At 41.1% G+C, this 16663-nt stretch overlaps 1 long non-coding RNA gene across 1 annotated transcript; it reads left to right on the top strand.

The window, feature by feature from the left end:
- The first annotated feature begins 8482 nt into the window (after positions 1 to 8482).
- Positions 8483 to 13618, top strand: LOC135327858 (uncharacterized). Its single transcript, XR_010388335.1, has 2 exons — positions 8483 to 8786; positions 12943 to 13618. It is a non-coding gene; the product is annotated as an uncharacterized LOC135327858 (long non-coding RNA).
- Positions 13619 to 16663: the final 3045 nt, after the last annotated feature.

Consider the following 16663-nt stretch of genomic DNA (forward strand, 5'->3'; position numbering starts at 1 on the left):
TTTATCACAGAACAGTTTTAACAGAGGAAGTCTAGAGATAACTGACACATCTTTGAAAAACATCCAGGTCATTCATTGTAACAAGTCCAATACTTTTCTGTTACTTAAAACTGCAAGGAGTCTTATTTGTAGGACATTTGGATGAAATGAAATGTAATGTCTTCTGGTATGTTACGTTCTTTTGTTCAGAGCGGTTATTATAAGTGATTTCTTGCATGATAACAAAGTTCTGATCACAGCTGTCAACCTTAACTCTGGGTACTGTACAAGGACAGACTAAAAGTATTTCCCATTCTGAGTTGCTTTCAAGCTAAGGATTGCATCCTGCAAATTCATTTGTCCCAATGCCCTCAGGGTTCCAACTGGACTTTAATGACACTGCTGGCACAACCCATCTTTGAGCCAAGAAGCAGAAAAATGTGTAGTGAATGATTAAAATACAAAACAGATGAAAAGGGAGCCAATGATAAAAGCATATATTGATGCATGAGAAATAAGAGAAATGTCATGGGTGAAATTCTGAGCTTGTTGAAGCTAATGAAAGCATTGGAACTGACTTAATTAGGACAGAATTTCTTCAGTCTCCACTCTGCTTACCAAAGAATCTTGTTATTCCTGACTGGCAGTTTCTTAAAAGCATCAGTATAAAAGTGGATATTGATGGGGCCTGAGTATAGATCTCTTTGAAGTATGTGCTTTATCTGTCAAGGGTAACATGGAATAAATGTAAGATAATTGTTCTATGAATGGACAAAGGGGTGATGAACTTGGAATACTTGTCAATATATATATTCATTTGGCTGGAATTTGATCATTAATTTGGAAGGAAAAAATACTTGAAAAGATTAATTTGGAAATTTTCAGAGAAAAAATTTCCCCTTTGAAACAGTAATCCTGTTTTGAAAATTTCCTCTCATTTCTTGTTTTAAAATGTGAAATAATATGAGAACAAAATGGAATACTTTGCTCCATGTACACCAGAATATCTCATTTGCCTTGGAAAGATTTTTCTTCCCATTTTGTTAGCTGACCCGCTGCACTGAAAAAAAAAATTGTTCACAGACCTCTGTACATCAAAAACGGATTGGGGGAGAGGAGGCAGGGTAGCATATTTTGGTATACAAAAGCATATGAACAGGTGTAAAAATTGGAGAGTGGGAGACTATTCTAATTTTGAAACCTAGTGACAACAGCCTGATTCACAATGCAGAGATCTGATAGCTTCATCAAAAGTGTAGTAAGAAGAACTGAGAAATACAGAGAATTCAGATGTAATGCAACAGAACTGGAGAATCATAGAATAGCTGATTGGCAGGCACCTCTGGAGATTTGTCTAGTCCAACCCCCCTGCTGAAGCAAGCTCAGCAAGATCAGGTTGCCCAGCACTATGTCCTGTAGGGTTTTGAGTATCTCCAAAGATGGAGACCTGGGCCTCTCTAGGCAACCAGTTCCAGTGCTTGACCACCCTCACTGTAAAAAAGTTTTTTTTCTTATGTTTAAATGAAATGTCTTGTATTTCAGTTTGTGCCCCTTGCCTCACCAGGGCTGAAGTAGAGGGAGAGGATTACCTCCCTTGACCTGCTGGCAATCCTCTTCCTAATGCAGCCCAGGATACCATTGGCCTTGTTTGCCACGAGGGCACATTCCTGGCTCATGTTCAATCTGTCATGCACCAGGACTCCCATGTCCTTCTCCGCAGAGCTGCTCTCCAGCTGGTTTGCCCTCAGCCTGTACTGGTGCCTGGGGTTATTCCTCCCCAGGTGCAGGACTTTGCATGTTGTTGAACTTCATGAGGTTCCTCACTGCCCATTTCTCCAGCCTGTCGAGGTCCCTCTGAATGGCAGCACAACCATCAAGTGTATCAGCTACTCCCAGTTTTGTGTCATCTGCGAACTTGCTGAGGGTCCATCTGTCCCATCGTCCAGGTCCTTAATGAAAATGCTAAACAATACTGGCCTCAGTATTGACCCTTGGAGTACACTGCTGGTGACTGGTCTCTAGCTGGACTTCATGCTGTTGATGACAACCTTCTGAGCCTGGCAGTTCAGCCAGTTTTCAGTCCACCTCACTGACCACTTATCTAGTCTGTACTTCATCAGTTTGTCTATGAAGACGTTATGGGAAACAGTGTCAAAAGCCATACTGAAGTCAAGGTAAACAGTATCCACTGCTCTCCCCTCATCCATGAAGACAGTCATTTCATTGTAGAAAGCTCTCAGGTTGGTGAGATGTAAGGCTGACTGGCCTATATTTCCCCAGATCCTTGTTCAGCCCTTCTGGCACATGTATAGCATATATGTATCCAAAATTTTGAGGAGAGATGTGTGTGTGTGTGTGTGTGTGTGTGTGTGTGTGTGTGTGTATATATATATACATACATACACACACACACACACACACACACACACACACACACACATATATATATATATATAATTGTAATCACATGCACATAGGCTCAAGGCATGCAGGCATTTTAAGGTGAAATACCAACCCTGGCATAAATTTTGAATATCCGCCTTGGGGCATAGGGCATTGCAAGAGTTGCTCACGTAACATCCTTTCTGGAGAGAGGAGACCTGGATGTTTAGAGCAGATGAGTGAGGATAGAGAGCCTGGCTCTAGCCTAGCTTTTTCTTCTGCCTTCCAAACTGTGTTGGCTAGGATAGGTCTGAACAATGTTTTAGGTATGTAGCATTTAAAGTGTTTGGACTGCACCATAACAACCTATTCTCATTAAGTCTGGTGGACATGTAGTAGGATGAATATGTTACAACTGCTGTCAGAATACGAAAAACAGAGGGGCCCTTACAGATCATTTGCCTTCCCTCACATACACTTTCCTACAGTACTTGTCTGTCCGGTGTCACTCGCAAGGCTCCTCGTGGTCATAAGGTCCAACTCATGGTTCTCATTGCTGCACCCTACACTAGCAATGGCACCAGTGTAGGTTACTCCACCTTTGGGACAGTGATAGAAATTTTGGCATGGAAAAAATCTTTCCTGCATTGTTTTGCTCAGTACAACACTGTTCTGTAACATTGGCCCAGAGTAATTTCTTCAGAAAGTTTTGGCAAAAACACATAATGCCTCGGAGTGGGAGCCGATGTCCGCCTACTCCTACTTCTGTTTGTGCATTGACATAATGTAGCTTTGTAAATTGCATTTAATCAGAAGAGATGAATCTGCCTTTGAGTTGTACACCATGCGCTTTAAAGGTGACAGATGACAATAAAAACTGCAGGAATATTTTTTTACTAGTGATGCAAACAGTAAATGGACCCTCTCTCTCTTAGCCTTCCCTCCGCTGTTCTATAAAACAGGAGTCACTGGCGGGTGGACAGAGTTGAGAGTTGCCACTAGTTTGCAGAGAATGGAATTTGGAGAGCTTGTGAAAAAGTGTGCAGAGCAGTTTTTGCTTCTTTTCCTTCTCTGATGCCTGAAAGGACAAATTTTTCAGCAGCATCTGAATGTGACTTCTCACAGAAATCCTTTGAAATTGGAGTTCTTTGGCTGGCACAAATGCTTTCAGGCCTGAAAAACCAGTGTCTGCCTGGGTAGTCTGGCTGTGTCCCATGGAGCCAGGCACCTGAAGTCTGTTTTAAGATGTACAAGCAGGTCAGTGAAAATTTGTACTGCTGCTATACATTACATCCCTCTGCCAAGACTGCTTATAAATACAGAATGCTGGTTTCCAGGGCTGTCAATCTAGCAGCTTTCACCAGAACTATATTGACTTGAAAGAATAAATACAAAAATACCCCTAATTCTCCAGAAGAGATTATTTGCAGTATGGAAACTGATAGTTTCAAATTCAGACATTAATCTAAACCCATAACCTTTAGCAAGAGCACAGTTTACTTGTTGTTTATTGCCTAAATGAATCCACATCTCATTTTTTTCATTACAAACTCAGATGAAATTCAGATGTTTACTTAGAGCCAGTCATTTCAAATTTAACCATGAAAAGCAGAAATATAATCTCCTGATTTAGAAAGACTCTCTTTCATTTCCTTTAGTATTTGCAAAAACACTCTATGGCAAGCTGTTTTTGAAGTCTGGGTATTAATTTTATAGTTTTTTTCCCCCTCTTTAAAAAATGGTCAATTGGTCAAACATTTCTGAAGATCAGTGAATATCTGGTGAAAATGAAGCATGTTCCAAAGGTGCTCGAAATGGATCTTGTGTCATATCAGTTTCACAGTATAAATCATAATGCAGTGTAATTGAATAACAGGCAAGTAATTCCTCCTGTAACTTCCTCACTCACTTGCCTGTCTTGTAAAGTACAATGAGAGTGCCATGAAAAGGCAATCTGCAAAATCTCATTAAAGGTCTATCTGCACAGGCATTAAAGTCTGGCCCTCCCCTTAGGCTTAAACCTGTGTGTGCAAATTTGGCTGAGATGTGGAATAGAAGGGACTCTTAATAGTACATTGGCCACATATTGTGCAGTGCACATTTTTCTTACTGGGTGAAACCACACTTTAGGGCAGACAGCAAATTCAGATGTCCCCTTATATATTGCAAATCACTTTAACAAATTTTTGCAGTCAGCGGCATGTGTAGGGGTAAGTACCAGGAAGGGCAAATCAAATGTTGAGAAGAGGGTAGATGCTTTCCTTGCCTGATATTTCACCCTAAAATAAAGAACTGGCTAGTCCCTGTTTACCTGCACTAACCTTAAGTTCATTATTGTGTAGAGCCCTGAGGATGAAAGCATAGCTAACTATTCTGAGGTTCTCGCCCACATCAGTGGCAGCAACTGAAAGTACTTCAGCTGGTGCAGAGCCAACGCCTTATTGACACATGCCTGGCAATATGATAAACTCAAGGAGGAGGTTAAATGTCTCCTCTACTACTGATTTTTCGGAAGAGAAAATATGCCCAGATGGGCTGTGACTAAATAGTTCTACAAATTTTTAGAGGTAAATGTTGAATCAGGTAAAGAGGAGTTAAAAACAGAGACTTTCTATGTGTCAGTTAAACTGGTAGGTTTGGTAACATACAGTCACACATCGGGGTTATTGTTATTATACATCAGAGAAAAGGCTGTACAGGCGTATTAGGTAACACAGCAGGTTTGCTTACGCTCCCACTGCTTTTCAAGTAACCATTTAAACCAGAGAAATCTTTGATTCCTTTCTGACACTTCTCTTCCCTCCTGATCTTTGTTCTCTGTTCTTTCCCCTCCTTTGCCCAAAGGGCCTGCAACGGAAGGCCCCTTCCTCCAGATTTGTCACTCCTGGCAAGTGCTGTGGGAAAAGGCCAAAGCAGTCCTTTCCTTGAGAAAGGCCATTAACCCATTCTTGCCCTCATCCAGTGTTTCTTTTTATTAGCACTCCACACTGGAATGTTTAAAATATTAAATAAACACTAAGGGTGTTTACTATCTGGATGAGGTAATGATCTTCTCCTATCAAGGACTTGCAAATGTTAAAAAGTAAATGTTAAGCTAGGCTGTATTATTAACTATTTCTCTGTAGGAACTGGTGGAATTAAGGGAGACAAATTGTTGATTTTTTTTCTGTTTCTTGCAAAATATTACTAATGGTTTATATCCTGGGTTAGAAATCCTCTGGTCCAGAAAAAACATTCATTTTCTGAGCAGCCTGAAGAGTGAAAAAAAAGTGTGTATGTGTATCCTGTGCGCCAGACTTCCTCAGGGAAAATTAGATTCAGGAGAGGAAGTTAGAAATAAAAATACGAAACTATTTACTAAACACCCCTAAAATGCTTTGTCTCCTCAGTAACTAAATAACAAAAATAATTTTGCATATTTCATGAGTAAAAATAAAAATTAGTTATAATACAGATGGATATGAGGCAAAATCTTGAGACTGAGCTTTGAGACTTCGAGCCTTCTTCCCAAAGCCTGATGGCCTTGATATCTATGATACCAGAGTGGAATCATTATATGCAGAAGCCACAAGTCACTCAAGAACCCTTAAATATTGCCTAATAATGTATATAATATAATCTGGATTACTGACTCACAAGAGAGAAAAAGGTAAGTGAAGCAATTCTGCCTATCATATTTGGCTTTACTGTCTAGAATATGGGAGGTATCCAGTTAGGTCAGTGAGTTATTCAGTGATCTTTGCCGAGATACAAACAAACTCTCAAGGAATGTGTTAAATGAGGCAGAAAAAATTTGTGTAAGGTAATTTAGCAATGATTTAAAGAAGAGGACTTTCAAGACTTAGTCATTTCTTAACTCCTCACTTTGCAGGGCTTCACAAAGCTCCCAAGGTGGAACAAATTTGGAGAGATTGTCTTGTCCATCCACTTGCCCCGGCACATGATCAGATATACTTACCTTATTCCTGGTAGAAATCTGCCTAACCTGTCCTGTATGTCTTTATTCTTTAGACTCCCACAGCCTCTTCAGGCACTCTCCTCCAGTGTTTCACTCTCCTCACCACCCGCAAACCTTTCCTAGAGTCTTTCTGGACTCCTCCTTGCTGTCCATGCCTGCCTGTCACAGGAATGGACAACAGAATACTTCCTTGCTCCATCATGTATTTGAAGACTTTGAAGTCTGAGAGAAGATAATCAAAAGCAGCCTCTGTATGAAAACTAACTAATCATATTAAGAGGGGAAAGAGGTGGCTAAGTGTATATAGTGTATATAGTAAAGCTCTTTCATATCACAAGTAGTGTAGATAAAGGGAAAGAGAAAGATATATTTTTCCTCTTTTCCAATGCAAGAACTAGGTGATATCAAATTGAATCGCGAGAGTCATATTCAAAGCAACAGGATACAGTTTGTCACGCAATTCAAAGTTAAGCTGTTAGTATGTCTTGGCACAGAACAATTTGGATGCCAGAGCATATACTGGTTCAAAAAAGGAACCAAACAATTCACAAGGAAAAAATATGAAGAGATCACCCCTTGCTCAGACAGTCCCTGAGCCACAAGCTGCTTGAGTCAAGGAGAGTATTCTGGGAAAGTATCACTGCATTTTTTTGTTTTTCCTTCTGTTCTTCCCTAGGGATCTACTTTTAGCCACTGTTATAAATGAGATTGAACCACATTGGTTTAATCACTTCAGTGGCTGCATTTTTGTGTCTTCAGTGCATAGAAGTACTATCAGAATGTGTCTTTCTAGTTGCATTTCCGTAGTCGGCTTAGGAAAATGTTGTGTAAAATAGTCAAACTCCTTACTAATGTCAAGTTATATGACATTATGGTTTCTCCTCTCCTCACCAGACCTATTGCCTCAGGAAATGAAATTGATTTGACAGACTCTGCTCTTGACAAGTCCATATAGGTTATTATTCATCACTTTGTTTCCATTCACATGCTTGTAATCATTTATTCATTTAGCTTTTCCAGTATTTTTCCAGAAAATGGAACTAAGTGGATATGTCTGTAGTTCCTTGATGCCTCTTTTTTTTTTCTCTTCCTTAAAAGTAGATGCCTTGTCTCCCTTCTGCTTGTTTTCTGACATCTCACTTTTTCCATGACTTCTCAGAGATAACTCCTAATGACTTGAAGACTTAGTCAACCAGCTCTTTAAAATTCCCTATGATGACATCTTGACAAGACTGGTCAATTTGAAAACATCTGACTTATCTAAATATTTTTAACCTGTTTTTTCCCTACCAGAGGCAGATGTTTTGCTAGTTTATCACTAGGACTAATTATACTGATCTGACTGCAGCTGACTTTCATACCTTCTTAGAGTAATGTATCAATAACTTCTCAATTGCTTAGCAGACCAATTCTTTCTTTTCTTTCTTCTTATCTGTAAACATATTTATAGAACATTTACATTACTAGAAAGTTTTTCCATGTCCCTGCTTGTTATTCTTGTCTCAATTTGTTGTATTTTTAAGCTTGTCCATGGTAATCTGACCCCATTTCCACTGCCTGCATACTTTGTTGTTGTGTGAGATATGTGAAGGACTCATGATTTAGCCAAGTTAATTCCTTGCTACGCTTCATGTCTTTCTTCCACAGTGACATAACTTTTTAACTCCTTTTCTTCTTAACCAATCTCTCATGAGATCTCACTTGCCAATTCTACGATCTTCTTCGCTGACTTTGGAGTTTACTTGTCATCATTCCTCTGAGCCACAAGTGCTTCTGTATGATCAGTTGCTGCAATGATCAGTTCTTCCTGTTAATGGGAACTGTGTTTGAACAAAGCAGAAAAACTTCAGTCACATGAATGATAATTTTGAGTTCAAGAAAGGATGAATAGTCTCATTCAGCCAGGCCTTAACATAGTCCTAACTTCAGTCATGTGCACAGGGTTCGATGGGACTGCTCAGCACACCTGAAGTTCAGCAAGTGGTTATGTCTCTGGCTGATGATGCTGTAATTGTATGCGTGGGCAATTGCTGGACTGAATTCTGCCCCAACCTTTGAGACTAAATTATCATGAATGAAATAAATATGGGATTTATTCTTATCTTCAGTTATTTATTCCCTCTTTTCTGTCATTATTTTTTACTTGACCGCAAAGGTGGTAACAGAGATCACAATATTTTCCTTTTGGGATAACTGCAGAGAGCTGGGTAGACTCTTACCTTCTCTGAGAAACATTCACAAGAGAAAAACTGCAGGCTGGACAAAACAGATTTTCTTTGCTTTTGACATTTTCCACTACTCTCTATTTTCCAGCTCTTTCTTTGCTCTGATGTGCATCCTCTCTCAGCTTTTCTGCTGCGGTTATATGCCCATAATATCTTCACAGTCCCAGTTATATCTGCATTTGCCAGGGCAACAGACTGAAAGAAGTCTATGACAACAACTCTAGGATCTTGGATAGTCTCTGGTGAGTTTTGTTGAATATTTTTCACTCTATTGGAATTGTTTAAAACTATGTTACTTTGCTTCAAAGCAGTCTACTTCAGAGTATGCACCAGCCATTTCAGGGCTCCCAGCATTCCTTAGCCAGATGTTTCAGAGCAAAATATTTTCTCAGCTGGATGGGAAAATGAGTGAAACTGCAGAAAGCAGTGGTGGGAATAATCAGCATCAATGAGACACTTATTTTCTGATTTCACATGGGAGAATGGCACAAAAATCTGAAATATGAACCCCCATTTTGCTCTTGATTTACCTTAATAAATTCCAGCTCCAGCATAGCAAATGTAAATTGACAAACATGGACTATGTAGTGTGTAAAAATATGGAACTTACTCAGAAGTTATTACAGCTCATTCTGCTTTTAATCATACATTTTGTTCTACTTCAATGTGATAAATGAATGTTCAGTGTACGTTTGCAATGATATTTATGAATGTCAAAAAATTGTTCTTACAGCAAGGAATTTACAGAACTGAGTTGCATCAGGCCTGAAATCATGACAAAAAAAGTTTAAAGACATTTTCATTGAATTTGAAAAGAGATTTAAAAAGGGAAAAAATCTTTAGTCATTTGGGGGGATTCCTGAGCTGTATACTTTTTCAAAAATGCTATAATCAAAGTAAGAAGTAAATCTTTTTTACTTATGTATTTACATAGTTGCTTACTGTTTTTTGCACACGGTGTTTATCTGTCACTGAATTCTCTGTCCAAAAAGCTCATTAGAGTTAAGGTCAGCTGTTAGTGCCTTTTCAGAAAATTGTGAGCTGAAAACTGGAATCCTCTAGAAATCAGGATAAACGTAGAACAAAATCCTGGGTGACACAACAGCACAGATTCCTCCTATAATTTTCCCCTGCTCTTTTCAGAGCACAGAGCATTCCTTAAACAGTCTCTCGGTTGTCCAAGGCAGGCCTCTTTTATAGCGAGGAAGGCCTTTTAATGCTGACGTTCTTGGCACTGCTTATCATGTCTCCTATGTCAACATGGCCTCTAATAAAGACCTGGTGTTAAAGTGCATGTCTCAAAGTGGGGCTGAGGGGAGGAAGCCAGAGAGACCTAAATGGGTGACTCACAGCTTTTGGGATAGTGAGAGCAGGTTGTTTAGATGTCTACACTGGAGATGATTAATTGATTTCTATTGATCTTAAAGGTACCATGAAGAAGCCTGCATAGTGGGGTAAACTCTTCTTTCTGTCCAACTTGAAAAGAGGAAAATAGAATTATTGATGAACTTATGGACTTGACTTCACTTCTCCCATTCAAAATATGCCCCAGAAAATCTGACTTCATTTATCTCAGCAAGAATTCAGGGGTTAGCCTTGCAATGTATCTATGTTACATGATTAGAGGTACAAATCAAACTCTTTAGCTACTCTCCCTCCCTCACAGCAAAAATAAAGCAAAACTAGTCAAAGAAAAGGCCAGATTTCAACTGTTTTTTCAGAGTGTTACTTCTTATGTTTCAACTCAATTTTAGAAGCACAAGCCTTGGCTAAGAAATGTAGACAATCTATCACTGAAAGCAGTGACTGGTGGGAAATCACTCCCTCCTTTACCCTCACAACAACTTGCAACAGGAGAGAATTGCCTGATATATACCATCCATCACTTTAATCAGGGCTGCAGCAATTATGAGTGATGCTGCTTTTATAGTTACAACTTTTCGATAGCTATCTGATATTAAAATCTTGTAAGAGGAAATTACCTGATTTAGAAGTACCTTTAGTTACTGACTGAAGGTATATACTGCCATTAAAGAACAGTTTTTCCTGATGAAGATCCAAGAAAACACGTGCCCATGACTTCTGATGATTTCTAAATGGCATAGAAACTCAAAAAAAATGCTTTAACAAAATATGTTTTCCTGTGGATCAACACATTCTCTCTGTGCTTTTTTGATGTCACTCTGAAAAAAGACATAAAGAAATAGAACCCTTCTAAATGTCAAGTCCCTAGGCCTCTTGCTTTACCTGATAGTATTTCCATGACCAAGGTCAGACTCACCTAGATTTTTAATTTTCTCTGACTGCTACTGTGTGCTGTCTGGTACTGAAATTTGTTCACTATCTCTCTTTTCATTTGTATCTATCTCCTGCTGTATTTATATGGCAGTATCTGTAAAAGGATGACTGATCTGACATTTTTTACCAATTTGAATTCAAGCTGTATGCTTATCAATGCAGAGAGCCAAACGTACTTCATTTATGTTCACGGAGATCTTATGTAAGTCACTAATATTTCCTGCTCTGTAAGTAACATTACCAAAGTCTCTGGTGGGGCTGAGGATTTGGACATGATAGTCCAATATTCAGCATTCCCAGTTTGGCTTCCTGGTCTTTTGGCCTCTCAGCACATATTTTCATTCTTTTCAGTAAATGATTTCCTCAGAGTTAGACTCTGAATGTCATTTTGTCAACTCCTTCTTATTTGTCTCTGTACAAATCCCTTGCCTTTCTTCTTCAATTAATGATGCACTCAGTCTGCAAAGTCAATGAGTGATTCCTGTGCATGCTGTAATCTTTTCCAAAGCCCTTGCCTTCTTCCTCCATTCTTTGGACACAGGTTCCTGAACTGGGCTCCGGGGACCACTGGCTGTTGGTTCACAGGGAGCTGGCAGTGTACATCATTCACTTCATTGTTTCCAGCTGCTAAATTATACTGAAGAAGTTAAACTCCCTTAATATTTTCCTAACATTACTTTCCTTCACACTTAATTGGTGCCATTGCCAGAAGGATGTTATGTGATCACCTTTGGGAACAAAAGTGCTCAGCACTTTTCCAGTTGGAGGTGGAATGGGAAATGGGAGCAAATGTGAACAGGAGGGAGGAGCTGCACATGTTAGGAGATGGGGGATAGGTGGGCCAGGAGATGGGCTGCCTGCTGGAGAAGGACAAATACAGTCTTCAGTCATTCTCCTGGTAGCTGGTCTCCCCAGTGCACAAGAAGTGAAGACAGATACCTGTCCCCTCTTGGAGTTACAAAAGGGGGGAGAAATGGAAGAGAAGGTATTTGCTTTCAATCCAAGCAAGCATGAGGGACCTTTCCCTCAGCATGAGAGCCTTGAATATGTGTGCCCCGTGGAGGCAGAACTGCTGTTTTAGATACCTTGTGTGGCCAAGACTGGACTGAAGCAAGGAGCAGCCTGGCTGCGGAGACCTCTCAGAAAGGGACTGTGCCTATTTTCAGACCCATGGTTGCCCTTGCATCTTCGGGCTCTAGCACCTGGTATTTCCACCCTGCTTGTCTTTTAGGAATACAAGATAAGGAGTACAATGGAATTGTTTTGACTGAGAGTTGAAAAAGAAAAGGAGGACAAAAGCACTCTTTTAGGTTATGCTTAGTTTCTGTAATAGAACTGCTGCTGTCCAAGTTTGCACAAATTATTTTAAATAAGGAATACATTCCTTATTTAATGGGGAGTAGGAATATATTTTAACTGATGGTAAAGGGAGGGAAGAGGCAGATTTCCAGTGGATTCACAAAATTCAGAATACATGCACTAGTCATCTTTTCTTTTTCATGTTTAGGAACTTGATAACCTTTGCCCTTAAATTCTTCAGCTCTTCAGGGGCGCAGGGCCAAACACAGTTCAGCCAAAGCTGAAAGCCAAGAAAGGTGTCTGTGACTAAGCTTGGATCCAAGCCTCGGTCACCCATTTTCTATTCTGGTGCTTTAGCTACTTCATTCCTGCAAACTCTCTGGGCCTGAGGTTCCCAGGCATTTGTCAGTTTTCTTGATGTTGCATTTTACACACACAGACAACTAATGCATGTAAATACTTTTTGCCTTTTACCACTTGAAGCTGAGAAATACTTTTCAGCTGTATTGTCTGCATTGGCTGTTCTTTAGACTGTTTGCTAGATGTAATGCAGCGCTTGGTAGCTGAGCAGCAACTGCATCAGTAATGTTTATTGTCTATGTAGAGCAGTGACATACATTGCACAGACTTTCCCCTGCATGCACTCCTGGGGGGCTTGTCTGTCCTTCTTCCTCTAGGAGTCCACACTGGGCCCAGGCAGGGACCTCTGCAGGACAAGGGGAAGGATTTCTTCTTTGCAGGCCATGAAAGAACAGCCAAGCTATTTCTGCCTCGTTTGACAGTTCCACTTCCCCTCTCCAGTCCCATCCCAGTGTGCTTTCTCTGCAGGGAAGGAGTGTAGAGGACCGGTTCTCTACATGTGGTTTTGTCTCGACATTGCTGCTGCTGCTGCTGCAAAGCCGCTGCTGCCAAGGCGCGTTGGGCAATGCCGTGCTGGTGCCCCCGGGAGCCGTCCGCGAGGTAAACAACCTCGTGCACCTGCACGAGGTAAAAAGGGTGCGAAAAGGGCAGAAGGTCATCTCTAGGGCATGAACCGCATGTACTCATTTGCCATCTGCGCATGAGCAGGAGACCCCCAGATGCCCCAGCCCGTTTCTGGAAGGTTCCGAGAGGGCGGACTGCGCATGACAGTTAATCTGCATGGGAAGTGAGGAAGCACCTCCCAGAGGTGGGGCAAGAACCTATAACAACTGCAGACGGCGTGAATAGAGGGGGGGCTTGTTTGCGACGACTGAGGAACTCGAGCAGAGTTAGCGGAACCAGACGGGAGTTTCCCACCGCTGTCCCCCCGCCCCCGCCACCGAGACTCCCAAGAGAAGAGGACCAACGGGATGCCGCTGGATCCACGGGTGGTGATATCTATCTTTCTCTCTCTCTCTCTCTCTCTCTCTGTCTTCTCCTTTTCCTCTTTTTTCCCTAAACGTGTGATGCGGGACGTGTCTAGTTAGTTGATTCCTTAATAAATCTTAAAATTGGTTGGCTGGTGTCGTTTCACCTTAATTCAGTCCAAGGGCATCACGAACTTGGTCGTTTGGCCCCAAGGGGAGGGAGGTCGTCCTGAACGACTCCCTTCGGGCTGCGACAAGGAGAAGGGTGTCAAACAAACCTTTTGGATGGCTGGCACAGAAATCTTTCCAAGGGAGTCCTTCTACCCAGAAAGCAATGGACAGGGTTTGATGGGAAAGCATATTGTGCATGGAGATAGGACTAGGAAGCTGGGATATTGTATTTTCTTGGAACTTTCTTGCTCTCTCAAACATCAGCTATGTTATTAGGATTAAGCTGGCTCCTGCAGGTTTGTGAAATCAGAAACTATGAATATTTACAATCTCCTCCAAACCTCCTCACCAAAAAGTCTATATAAAAACAAAGCAAACAAGAAAACAAAAGTGACCTCATCAAAGCAGATTGTTTGAACAACATGGCACATTCCTGTCCCTGACCAGATGGCAGTAATGTGTTCAGTGAGCAGATACACTCTAGCTCATGGTGGGGAGAAGTCAGCAGCAAAGGGAGCTAGATCCCAGTTTCCCCATCACTGCTTGTGGTAGTGGCTGTGGCAGCTCAGCTGTGCTGGGGGTGTTAGATTAGAGGTGTAGTTCTTGCTGCTCTCCGTCATCATGCACCTACGCAGATGTGGGAGAGGCAACAGGTTGCTTCAGAGCTGTCCTTGCCCTTCCACTCTCCTCTGTGACTGAGCTCCCAGGCAAGGGCTCTGCTGGCTGGTCATGGGTGCCCCTCTCCCCCCCAGACCACAGTGGCCACAGGAGCTGCTATGCCAGGAGAGGGAGGCTCCGGCTGCCTGGCTGTTTAGACAGCTCCTAATGTGCACATCTTCCTGCAGGAATGTAGGGGTGCAGGGCAGAGGCTGCCTGTGGGTTGCCCTGCTTTAGATTACTCTGGAGAAATGATGATATGCTAGCGGGGTTAGTAAAATAAAAAAAAAAAAGAAAAATAGCTAGATTCTTACCTTTTCCAGTTCAATAAGCCCCCTGTTTCAAGAGTGTTTGGCTTAGTGAACAGCAGATTTGGGGGATGTGTATAATGTGCTAGAAGTATTCCAAAAGTACTTTCAACCAGCAGTCCGTGATGTATCTATGTAATGAGTCTAATCAAGAATTGGAGAAACAACGGATCAGTGTTTTGATGATCGGCACAAATTGCCTGACTCATGCAGTTAACACATTTTGAAAGTGACTCATGATAAATTAGTAAATGGAATGCAAAATGCAGGTGTTTGCATGAAAAATACGTAGAGATCCCACGCTAACTCTGTCAAAAGTTGTTGACAGATACAGCAAATTCAGTTTGTCTCTAAATGCAGAGTGGAAGGAGAAGTCTTGGAGATAATCCACTAGTAAGAGTGAAAGTACAGACACCCCAATGTCAGTATGATCAAAGTTGTGCAAAAGCAAATGCACAACAACAAAGGAGAAGAAACTAATACAATGCAATACAATGCAGAAGAAGATCTGTGAGCATACTAGGAGAAAACATGAGAGAGCAACTATTTGTTTGCATGGCCCCAAGCAACGTACGCAAACCACTAAAGAGAGCTCCTTGCCGGTGCTTGTAATTGCTTGACTTGGCAAACGTAGTATCTCATGTCAAAGACCGATCTTGGCAAATGCTACTGCACAAGAGAAATTATTATCTGATCACATTTGCAATCTCTAGCAGAAATGTCTGAACAAACTTTTGGGGCTCAGGCCAGTGGCAGAATAATATTAACAGTACCAGAAAGAAGTACCAAGGTTTGCAAAGGGCTGCATCAAAATGAATGACTTCCGTTGTAAGGACACATAGATGGCTTGACAGGTGGACTGCAACTGCAACCTTTCCTGTCAAGCTTAAAATACTTAATGAAGTAAATAGGGATTTAAATGGAAGCAAGAGGAAACTGTGATAAAGTACTATCCATGAAATATTTATAGGCCTCGATGGGGCTGTCACTTGATCCAGAAAACATAGCAGAGCCCATACCAGAAGATACTGAATCATTTCAGAAACTATTTAGTTTTGGATCAGAAAAATCCAAGCCCTTTTGTTGTGGAAAAACCCTTCAGCCTATATGGACAAAGGTGTAGAATGGTTGGCGTCACCTTAGCATGCACCAGCCATGTCACACATTAGCAATGCCCTCCCACTCCACTTTCTACATGTACAGAAGACAGTGCATCACTGCATCTTTCTCCAAGAAAGGAGGTGTTTTCTCATCTGGAATGGCTTGTTGATACATCATTGGTGGAAAAGAACAAAAGACAAAGAGGTGCCCAGAATGATTACAGTGTTTTTTTCCGTGCTGGGGTGTACCATTGTGTGGGAACTGAAATGTCTGCAGCAACATATGAACTTCAAAACTTTTGTTGCAAAGGTTGCTCAATTCCAGGACAGAGCGACGGAGAGAGAGAGGGCAACTTAGTGAGCAAGAGATGTAGTAGTGGGTGTTCCTGATACCACATTGAATGTCACTGTGGGGCAGGTTTGCTTTTTTTTGGCTCTCCCATGTTTGACTTGAAAAAATGAGAAAGAACATACAATTTCAAAGAAAAAAAGATTTCACAAGATAGTTTGAAACCAACAGACACCCTTCCACATTTTCTTTATCCTCATCCTAACTCTCAAAAATCCTGGAAACATTGAGAGGAGATGAGTATCTGAGAGAATAAATGATGCAGAAAGACACCTGAATCATAGATCTTTGTTCACTGGGATTGCAGTGAATACATTCCTGCGAAGATGTTTGTGCTGGAAAGCATACACTGGCCAGACATGATCAGAGATATCTGGAGTCTGATGAGAAGTGGTTTCTTGCAGCAAGTCAGGAACAGGCTTTTTAGTGGATTCTTCCAAAACATACTTTATTGAAGGCTTATGACTTTTTTTTTTTTTGATTTGTGAATCTTTTAAATTATTTTCATTGGAGATGCTGACCAAATAGATTGTATTCACAGCAGGCTTCTTTTTTTCTATTTATAACTTTTCATGGATTCTTAGAAAAAACTAAGCATTTTGAAGGGTC

The sequence above is a fragment of the Dromaius novaehollandiae genome, chromosome 3 (assembly GCF_036370855.1).
Source record: "Dromaius novaehollandiae isolate bDroNov1 chromosome 3, bDroNov1.hap1, whole genome shotgun sequence".
In the NCBI taxonomy this organism is placed as follows: domain Eukaryota; kingdom Metazoa; phylum Chordata; class Aves; order Casuariiformes; family Dromaiidae; genus Dromaius; species Dromaius novaehollandiae.